The following is a 10,902-nucleotide window of genomic DNA, read 5'->3' on the forward strand; positions in this document are numbered from 1 at the left end:
CCTCATCAGGTCAGTTGGTAATCTCTTCTAGGTTCTTGTTCATTCCACTAGGCAGCCACTTTTTTCTTGTTTGTTAAAATGTAGCAGTTTTATATCATGCAGATGACCCTGCATGTATTAGTTGTGTTACATGAAATGGATATGAAATAATTATATGTTAAAACCTCCAATCTTTCAGTGTCTGTTTAATGGTGCTGCTGAGAAATCTCAGCTTGCGAGTTTATATGAAATAAAGGGATCGGTTTCAACTTGGACCCAATCTCACCAGGTTCTCTGCTGAACTCTCTTTATCTCAGCACTTAAAAGAACACAGAGGCAACCAACCAGAACGTGGCTGTGGAGAAAGTAGAAAGAGGCACAAATTAAGTGCATTCCAGAGACCAGTTGGGAGCCGACAGCGTTCAGAGTGCTTTGAAGGAAATTAAAACCTCTTAAGAAATCAGTTAACCACTTCTCAGTTCCCTAGACTTGAACTTTGAGCAACTACGAATTTTCCAAGATTAAATAAAGACCCTGATATAATTAAGCCACCGTTTCAACCTAGAATAGCAAGGGACATGGGGAAAGGGAAGCAAAACTAGCATTTGTTGAGGATCAGTTATGTGCAAGGCATGGTCCACACTCCTTTTATGCAGAACTTGATACTAAGAAGAAAGAAGGCAGAGGCATTTTCAAAGGCATAACTGTCTAAAGAAATTGGGAGGATAGTGCCTGGTACCTAGGAAATACTGAGTGACGTATAGGAACTGTGGTGATGGTGATATACAGGTGTCTGGGTAAGGTAAGCCATCCCACAGCACTGAGGTTGGGTTTTTGGCACTCTGAATGAGATACCAAGTCCACAGTGTCCCTTGGGTTTGTAATTGAGCAAGATAAAATACCTGTCGTCTTCTGGGTGTAAATATTAAAACGCTGATTCCTAAGGCCACAGAACTAGTAAACCAAAATCCTTAAAGGTAGAGCCTGGTCAGATGTATTGTTAATAAGCTCCCTAGGAGGCTCTTGATATCCATTAAGATGTGAGAATCTTGGCTTCAGGGGTGACATGGGGGGTAGGGTGGGATAATATTAATTTTAAATAATAACTAGTATTAGGTTAGTTGGTAATTCACTAACTCTTAAATTGCTTTGGAAGATTTTCGAATTTAGCAACACCAGACACTAATTTCAGAACAGTTTCAATAACAGTAACTTTTTTTTTAATCTTTCAAGTATGACAAAAATTTTCTGCAGGGAAAATAGTCTCTGTCTACTAAATAGCCGTACTATGAGGCAAACATACTTTATTTCTAATGTATGCCAAAGCTTCGGTTAAAGACTGTATAACCCAACTATATTTAACTTCTTTCCTTCTTTTTGCATTTCCTTTTTTAAAACGTTCCTTTCCCTTTCTTCCCCTACCCGCCCCCCTCTTTTTTCCTCCCTTCCCTTCATCTTTTCGTATTATCGATTTTTCTCATGATGTAATGCTTCAGCATGACCAGCAGAGGGCGCTGCTCCGCAGCAATACTGGAATCAAGTATCTGAAAGATAATTTGCTGATTTTATTCAAGAAGTCAGGTTAAAGCAGGCTCATAAATGTTGTTACATACATGAATGCTTACTACATTTTAATTACGGTGGTTTACATGGAACTGTCACGATCACATGGCTCATATAACAAACTTTGTTTTAATAGTTGTGTTTAATGAGGTACCCTTTCTTTTGTGAGAATTTAATTCTCTTTTCAACCCTCAAACTCCTGAATATGATACTCTTTTAAGTACGACAAATTCAACTCAAACCAATGGCCGGCAGTGTTGTGGCTCCTCCCGGAACCCCTGTTTTATTGGTCTGTTCTACTGTAGTTGTTTAGTTGAATTCAATAAACATGTCAGTTTTCCCAGGATAATTAGGTGGATAAACAGAATGTTCAAAAAGAAATGGAGCCAATTAGACTCTTTATCAGAGCCTTACACACACAAAAAATGTCTATACAGAAGAGCAGACTTTTCCTTAGAGATTTGATCCCAAATTAGAGTTCCTGGAATTTACAAGGGACAAAGGAACTTTCCTAAATAATAATGAAGTCTATTATCTGGAGAAGAGAGCAGATAAAAGAGACGAACTCCCACATGCTTCAGAATTCACACTGGGTTGGAAATGCAGAAGGGCATGCCTTCAGTCAGAGCATAATCCTTTCCCCACCTAATTGCAATCACTTTTAAACAGGTTGGGCAACAGGAAGAGATTACCCTGTGGCTGCGGGTGATTTTTTTGGATCTAGCTCAGAGGAGACAGTTAGCCAACATTTGCTTATGCTGTGGGAATACCTCTGGGTGGTAGTGACTGAGCATTCCACAGTTGTTTGTTCTGACAGTAACAGTACGTGTGAGGTGCTCTTTTGTGGAATTTAGAGAAATGACGAGTAAATAATATCATATCATTTAATACTAGTCTTTTGAACAGAAATTTTAAAAACAGAAAGATATTAACAAATTAAGTAAAAAGCACCCCATATAATAAAACCAAAGAAAACCCCAAAGCCCTTTTAGGATACATTGAAAAGCTTAAAGATATTTTTTTTTAAAAGTTCTTCCACTGCCTTGAAATGACCGTCATTAACCCTAGGTGAAACTATTCCACACATTTCTGTGTGTCTGTCTATGTCTGTATACTGATATCTGCACAGTTAGGTGAGTAGATGGATAGAAATAGAATTATAAAAATATGATCATACTATAATGCTCTTTTGAAATAGTTAAGTTTACATTTACTGTTACTATAGTTTAATAGAAGAAAAAAGCATGAAATGAAATTGAAGAAAATTCCTTACTTCAGATGAGAATTTCTTCACCATCAAAGACACTAGGCTTAAGGAATCTTCAGGATATTAAAAAAAAAAAAAATTCTTTTCAAGAATTCTGTGGAAAAGACTCAAATCAAGATGGTAATTTATTTTCAATTCTACGCTTGATTAATTGTTCCTACATTTTTCTTTTCCCTGGCAAGGGCAAAGAATTTTTAACTACAAGTGGAGTTTAGTATGAACCTCTCCTTTTGCAAGAGAGAGCTCCAGTTGCATCATATGGAGAAGGGAAGACAGATTTTCTCAGTGTTACCAATAAGTGCCTATGAGAGCGTAACATTGCAGATCATATTGGCTTGGAGTGATCAGACTCTGATTTGTTCTTCCCTCTCACAGTTGCCAGTAAGGGCTGGGTTGAATTAAAGCCAGAGAGGAGTAGTATCTGAGTTGTTTTTCTTTTTTTCACTCCCTATATGACTTATACTCAGGCGTTACGACTGTCTCTGGTCTCTGGCTAAATCCAGGAAAGACCTAAGAAGATACGGTTTCCCACACAGGACAATGGTAGTTGGACTACCTGGTGACATTTCATCAGATGCTTGTATATCAACAAAGAGGAATGTGGTTCCCTCCCAAGGCTTGTTCTCAGCTTGGACACACCCTCAGAGAAGGGTAAATAATTACCAGTGGTGAAGGGACTGCAGAGGAGCATCCGGAGTCGTGTGTGATCCAGGCAGCTCCTGAAATCTCGCAGGCACGTCTCCCAGACAGCTCCTCAAAGTAGAGTATACCGAGGGAGCAGTCAGCCGACGCTCTCTAGCCATCGCGGCTGTGTTCAGAAATCAAAGGACACCAGCCATGGTGTCACAGGACCTCGGATCATGACATGCTTGTTTGGGATGGCAAGTATTACCAACTCAGCAGGGTGTCACCAGGGCTTTTCTGAGGAACATAACGTTTTTATCACAACGATTGAGAAAGAGTGTGGGAAATCACTGCTTTTTTTTTTTTAACTTTCCAATAAGTCTATGGAAGACTCCCTTTCAAAGCAAAGAAATCTCTTTTTTAGCAAAATACTTCTGAGACCAACCTGGAAAGACGGACTGACAATTCCAATAGCAGTATTACTAATTTTTATCAAATTCTCGGTTTAATGAACAGCGAAATTGAGCTGGGAGTACATGTTGGGGCGGGGGGGGGGGCGTGGTGGGTAAAGATCAAGAGCATGGTCTCTGAGAGGTGCGTTGCCTGAATGGTATCATGTGGACAGTTGCATAACAACCATGCAGTAATGCCACAGGACAATAGGTGCATTGTCTGTTCCAAATGAGGAAGTAAACAGTTTCCACTGTTGCCATCCCAAGTTCACTAAACAATTACTGAACTTATGGGGGCATGAGATTTTATAACTGTATTCAGAGTTGGGTTCATCTGCTGCTAAATAGAAAACAAGCCAGGCAGAGGAGAAAGCAGAGGTGGAACGAGAGGGTTTGTTCCACATATGTTCTCACCTGCGTCCTCTGTGGCACTTGCATATTGAGGGAGTCAGATTCTGAGATCTGGACAAAGTCAAAGTCTCTGTTCAACCTTTACAGTCATTTAATGAACATTTATTGAAGGGCCAGATGGAAAGAAAACCATCCCCAAAGATGGGAAATATCAATAAATTATTTTAACCAGGTAGATTTTAAATTCTGTTAGGGGAATTAGAATAGCCTTTAGGGTAAGACTAATTTTTCCCCATTATTGAGGTGATACCCTTCTGAATCTTCAACTTGATGTCCCATGAATTACCAAGTTTTTCCACTTTGACGAGGGGAGTACAATCCATTCGTGTCCTGTGTGAACTTGAAAGATTGTTCCCTTGGGTGATTTTCTTCTCCCAGACTCATATAATTTGTTGTTCATGTGCTGGTCACGATCAGCTGATGACTCAGAAGGGACCCTCTGCTGATCTCCTGAGCTCTATCTCTCTTTGTACAACCTCCTTCTTTTTTTTTTTTAAGTTTTTTAATTGAAATACAGTTGATTTATAATATTGTATAATTGCAGGTGTACATCAAAGTATATCAATTATTCATATACATATATCCACTCTTTTATATCTTTTTCCCATGTAGGTCATGGCAAAGTATTCAGTAGAGTTTCCTGTACTACACAGTAGGTCCTTGTTAGTTGTCTATTATTATCTTATTAATTATATGTAGTAGTGTGTATCTGTCCCACTCTCTTCTTTGGGCCTCTGCCTGTGACTTTCTGGCTGCCCCATCCTCCTAGTCCATTTCTCCATCCCCGGGGCTCTACCAGGCTCCCCTGAGTTCCAGCTCCCTGAGCTTTGGCCTAGAAACTCTCTCCAGGTAGGAAGCTGGTTAGCTACAAGAACCGTCGTTGAGTCCTTGTCTCTAAAGTCACTGTCCTATGCTGCCTGATGCCCAATGTCTGAAAAATCATTGTTTCATATATTTTGTCCATTTTTAGTTGCTTTATTCAGTTCAGTTCAGTCGCTCAGTTGTGTCTGACTCTGCAACCCCATGAATTGCAGCATGCCAGGCCTCCCTGTCCATCACCAACTCCCGGAGTCCTCCCAAACCCATGTCCATCTAGTCGGCGATGCCATCCAACCATCTCATCCTCTGTCGTCCCCTTCTCCTCCCGCACTCAATCTTTCCCAGCATCAGGGTCTTTTAAAATGAGTCAGTTCTTTGCATCAGGTGGCCAAAATATTGGAGTTTCAGCCTCAGCATCAGTCCCTCCAATGAACACTCAGGACTGATCTCCTTTAGGATGGACTGGTTGGATCTCCTTGCAGTCCAAGGGACTCTCAAGAGTCTTGTCCAACACCACAGTTCAAAAGCATCAATTCTTCGGTGCTCAGCTTTCTTTATAGTCCAACTCTCACATCCATACATGACCACTGGAAAAACCGTAGCCTTGACTAGCCGGACCTTTGTTGGCAAAGTAATGTCTCTGCTTTTGAATATGCTGTGTAGGTTGGCCATAACTTTCCTTCCAAGGAGTGTCTTTTAATTTCATGGCCACAATCACCATCTGCAGTGATTTTGGAGCCCAGAAAAATAAAGTCAGTCACTGTTTCCCCATCTGTTTGCCATGAAGTGATGGCAGAGGGTGCATCCAGTCCTTGTTATTTTATCTTGACTAGAAACATTCAAGATGTTGTCGTTTAGTTGCTCAGTCTTGTCGGACTCGCTTCGACCCCACGGACTGTAGCATGCCTGGCTTCCCTGTCCTTCATCGTCTTCCGGAAACAGCCACATAGATCTTTAAATTAGAAAACCTTTCTTATTGCCCTCTCCATAAAAATTTCCCCTGACTCCAAACACCTATCTTTCATACTGAGGAGCTGCTTCAAGTCTTCAGCATCAGGTGAGGTCATTGTCAATATAGCTGTGTCACATGACAAGTCTCCTTCATGGCATACAGGTGTCTCTGTAGAATTAACTTAGCAAGGTTGATCACTGTGATGAATAACTCTGGTCTTGAATTTGACTTCTCATGAATGAAATCTAATTTGCAGAAGGGAATTATATACTCTGTTTATGAGATCTTTTTTCTCTTTGTTTTAACGCTGCATCTCGGTGTGTATGTAAGGGGGTGGCCTTTGGGATATATAATCATTAGCAGATCTGTGAATGGAAATGCAGGCACTTCATTTTAGTCTTGTGTTTTGCCTTATGAGTTTTAAAAAAAAGTATATGAAACAATGATTTTCAGACATTGGACATCAGGCAGCATAGGACAGTGGCCTTAGAGTCAGGAGTCAAAGAAGGTTCTTGCAGCTAACCAGCTTCCTACCTGGAGAGAGTTTCTAGGCCAAAGCTTGGACACAAGTAGCTTGAATATATATTACAAAAGCTTCCAGTGGAAGTCAAATTTAATTTAAAAGCATAAAGGACATTCAACTTGGTTGTTGAATGCATTGCCTCAATTTCTATTTTTATTGATATTTTTCTAATTTTGTCTAGACCCATGGTATATGAACCAGGATTTGTGTGTTTTCTTGTGCGTGTGTTTATTATGATGAAAATGAAAACGTGAGTCAGATAACATGAATGGCAACACTGCACATATGACAAACTCCTCATAGTTGTGGAAGAAAAGGACTTCTCACAAGCCGCAAAACTGCACAAAGTGAAGCTGTGTGTTGGTTTCTAAGAAGGTTATAAGAAAATAGGAGAAATGTTGTTGCTACATTTTTCATGTAAAGCTACTTTCGGTGACCTTTGTTATTGGATGAAATATGAGTGTACAAATGGTCAAGTTTAGTTTTTATTCCCCTTAACATGGGCTGCCATCTGGTAAACATAAGACAGAGATATGAAGACACAATAGGTAAAACACGCTTCTGGGTGATGTTAGGAGTCTGGGGACCAGATTCAATGACTCAGTGTCCTGAAAGTCATTTGTCATGTGGTAATGCTGCCAAAATCTCCCTAGTAAGTCAGCAAATTATGTCTCAGTAAGTGTTTTTAATTTAATAAGTCCCTGAATCACTAAGGAGAATCAGATCATATTTGGCAAACCTTGATGTTCACCATGATAAAGATATTTGGTACTTATTTTAGGTCAGGTGTTTAACCTGACATCTTTTCTGTTTTATAAAACCTATCGGGAATAATCTCACTAGTAATGATATATTCTTTTTCAAATTCTTACAGTATTTATAATGTTAATCAGTTAATGTATTTGACTGGATACTGCCTTGCTAATTATTATGTCTATCTTAAGTACTTATGTTTTATCATGTCATTTGCTTTAGGAGTTTCTTGAAAGCAGGGGTCCTGTATTTTTCTTCTTTTATATTTTTCCTCTTAGCCCACTGCTAAGTCGAGCGTAGACGCTTGATAGTCTTGTTGTCTTGGGATCAACTGGAAGTATTTCAAGCTATGTGCCTATCTTCTCTCCTCCCCACAGCCATCATCATAGCTCCCTTAATTGTTCAGAAAAATAAGACAGGAAATAGTTGCTCGTGAAGGCCCACACAAGAAGTTAGGTATGGAACTCCAATTGGACCTCAGAGTTTCAGACTCATAATCCTAAACTCAAAACAAAAGGCCACCCATCCTTCATCAATGTAATTAGATTAAGAAAGGCATTCAGAAAAGTAAAGCTGCTCTTGTTCTGAAGGAGTTTGTGATTGTGTATTCTCTATAAAATGTGGAGACTATGGATCTCATTAGAATGTGCCCATCCCCAGCATGCTGGAGACCACAGCAGTAAAAACATCCTTGAAAAGGAGCATAGACTTCTGGTCTGGGAGAGAAAGCCTGCTCGGTCTACCTTGAGTGTAATGCTGTGGTGGTCGGTTGTTTTGTTGTGTGTGGACAGCTGAGAGTCATTTCCTCATCTTTATTCAAAACGAAGCTGGACACTCCCTTTTCATATGTGAAAAAGCTATCTGTGTGAGAAGGGAGTGAGCATGTTTACCCAGTGGGCTCGGAGCCAGGCCAGTGCCGCCTGCTTCTCGCGGTCCTTCCCCTTCTCATTTCCCATCCTCCTGTGCTCCGAGATGGGCAGATAGGAAAAGTTGCCAGTCCGGATGCCAGAGCTTCAAAGGGCCCCATCGAGAGGGTGCACAAAGGCTTGTTTGTTCAGCACTTAGATGGGGGAGATGCCAGCAGCTTCCAGGCAGAGAATTGGGGGTTTGTCTTCACTTGACTTCTCCTTGCCACCAGCGGGCTGATGCTGAAGTCTTTTCAGCCTGTGACTTCACCAAAGTGAGGATGACTGCAGACAGAAGTGCCTTTTGCCCTTCACTTTCCTCCATTTTTAAAGGGACAAATAAGGTCATTTCTGCTTCTAGAGTTAATTAAATGACAGGGTTAATCAAAAAGATTCTTTTTGTGATTGAAAATCCTAATATGCTGGACTGTAGACTTGAGGGGTAAACATAGCAGGTAAGCTGGCAAGAAGGAGGGTCTGAGTTTTACGTCATGAAGGTTTTTTATCAGTGCTTCTAGGAAGTAGGAATCCTCCCTCCAATATTTCATATAAAGGGTAAAATTCTAGTCAGAACCCTGGAGATTCTACTGTAAGTCTTCAGTCCTGGAGAGTGTTAAGCTGGTACCAGTTACACGATGCAGTTGTGAATTTGTTTCAGATCTGGTTCAGAGTATAGGTTTTGTATGACAGTTTTGGTGTAATCAGAAAGAGTAAGGTCACGTGTTGGTGAAAAGAAAATGAACCTGAACTCAGAGAAGAAAAGTGCTGGATTTGGAGACTTGTAAGCGAGACCAGCTTTCAGGTGAGGCAAGTGAGGCTCAAATTATGTTACATATTTTTCAAATAAAACCGATGTATCTCAGCACCAACTTTATAGGGGAAATGCCAGGTACAGGTTCTAGGACTTTAGGATGTTAACATTGGAAAAAAAATGGTTTTGGAATCATAAATTGGTATACGTAAACACAAATGGTTTAAATTTTCATTAAAACCACTTCAGATTTTTCTAAATGTGCATTTGGCAGAAAGATGAATTGTTGGCCAGTACATAATAAATAGATCAATTGTTTACATTCCCATATATTGAAAATACTGAACAGAAAAGTCAAAAAGAAAATATGTTCTAAAAGGAGATGTAATTAAATGAGTCTTAGACTTTGGTTCCTAGAAATCAAGATCCTATTTCAGTTACTACTTGGCTTTGGAAGGGGAAAGTCTGAACCATTCATTCCAAACAGAAGAATTTTGTTTTCCTTTTTGCATATGTCTGTGTAAGTGATATTTTTTCTTGAGAGCTGAAAAATTATTAGTTATCATTTGTGATTCAAGTTCTAGCACTGGCCATCCCTTAAATAATATATATGTATATGAAACACTTAACATGATATCAAACGTCTTACATTTTTATGCAGTGTGGGGTAGTTAACTGTGGGCTTGGTGTTACACTCCAGGTCTCTAGAATTTACCCACCTTGTATAACTGAACCATTATACCCAGCTGAGTTATAGAAGAGCAATTCTGCATTTCCCCCTCCTCCTGGCCCCTAACAACCACTGTTCTTCTCTCTGCTTCTGTGAATGTTTTAGATCTTTGGATAACTGTAAGCCTGGGTATTTGTCCTTCTGTGTCTGGCCTATTTCACTCAGCACCAGGACATGGTACTTAAGGAGGCACTGACTCTCAGGCTCATGCAGGGGCAGGCGTGGCCCCTCAGAGTAAGCACCACCTTAAATTTTCCATCCCTTGCGGCCATACTTGCACTATCCTAATCCAGACCCTCCTTTGAAGACAAACAGCCACTTTCCACCACTTTCTCCAACACCATTTCTGGTTCTCCAGGAGCAGCTGTGGGAGGAGCAATGGGTGAGGAATGACAAGAAATGGAGTCTTCTCATTGTGTGATTTGAGGTGAATGATTTGCCTTCTTGAGTGTCATTTTCATCATGGAAACAGAACTAATATTTATTGTCTCTTTTCTCTGTCAGGAACTGTGCAAGGTCTGAGAGTTTGCCCTAAATGCAAGCTAACATGTTGGCTGGCCATGGTTCCATGGATACTGGTAGAAGACAGGTGACTCTTGGGTCAGAGACAGGAAACTTTGTTACTCACAGAAACAGCAGTAGTCAAATCACGAGCATTTATATTGGTTCCTTGAACTGCAGCGTCATAGGGCAAGATGGGGAGGGCCAGATGACACAGACTCCTACAATGGGTTGCATTCAGTTCAGTTCAGTCGCTCAGTCGTGTCTGACTCTTTGCGATCCCATGAACCGCAGCACTCCAGGCCTCCCTGTCTATCACCAACTCCTGGAGTTCACCCAAACCCATGTCCATTGAGTCGGTGATGCCATCTAACCATCTCATCCTCTGTTATCCCCTTCTTCTCCTGCCCTCAATCTTTCCCAGCATCAGTGTCTTTTCAAGTGAGTCAGCTCTTTGCATCAGGTGGCCAAAGTATTGGAGTTTCCGCTTCAGCATCAGTCCTTCCAATGAACACCCAGGACTGATCTCCTTTAGGATGGACTGGTTGGATCTCCTTGCGGTGCAAGGGACTCTCAAGGGTCTTCTCCAACACTGCAGTTCAAAAGCATGAATTCTTTGGTGCTCAGCTTTCTTTATAGTCCAACTCTCACATCCATACATGACTACTGGAA

The 10,902-nt window shown here is 40.7% G+C and overlaps 1 long non-coding RNA gene across 1 annotated transcript; it reads right to left on the reverse strand.

The window, feature by feature from the left end:
* Positions 1-1,176: 1,176 nt before the first annotated feature.
* Positions 1,177-3,793, reverse strand: LOC123334667. The gene is made up of 2 exons (XR_006552680.2): positions 3,473-3,793; positions 1,177-1,523 (listed from the first exon to the last, which is right to left on the reverse strand). It is a non-coding gene; the product is annotated as an uncharacterized LOC123334667 (long non-coding RNA).
* Between the last annotated feature and the right edge of the window lie 7,109 nt (positions 3,794-10,902).

The sequence above is a fragment of the Bubalus bubalis genome, chromosome 8, assembly GCF_019923935.1.
Source record: "Bubalus bubalis isolate 160015118507 breed Murrah chromosome 8, NDDB_SH_1, whole genome shotgun sequence".
Lineage (NCBI taxonomy): Eukaryota > Metazoa > Chordata > Mammalia > Artiodactyla > Bovidae > Bubalus > Bubalus bubalis.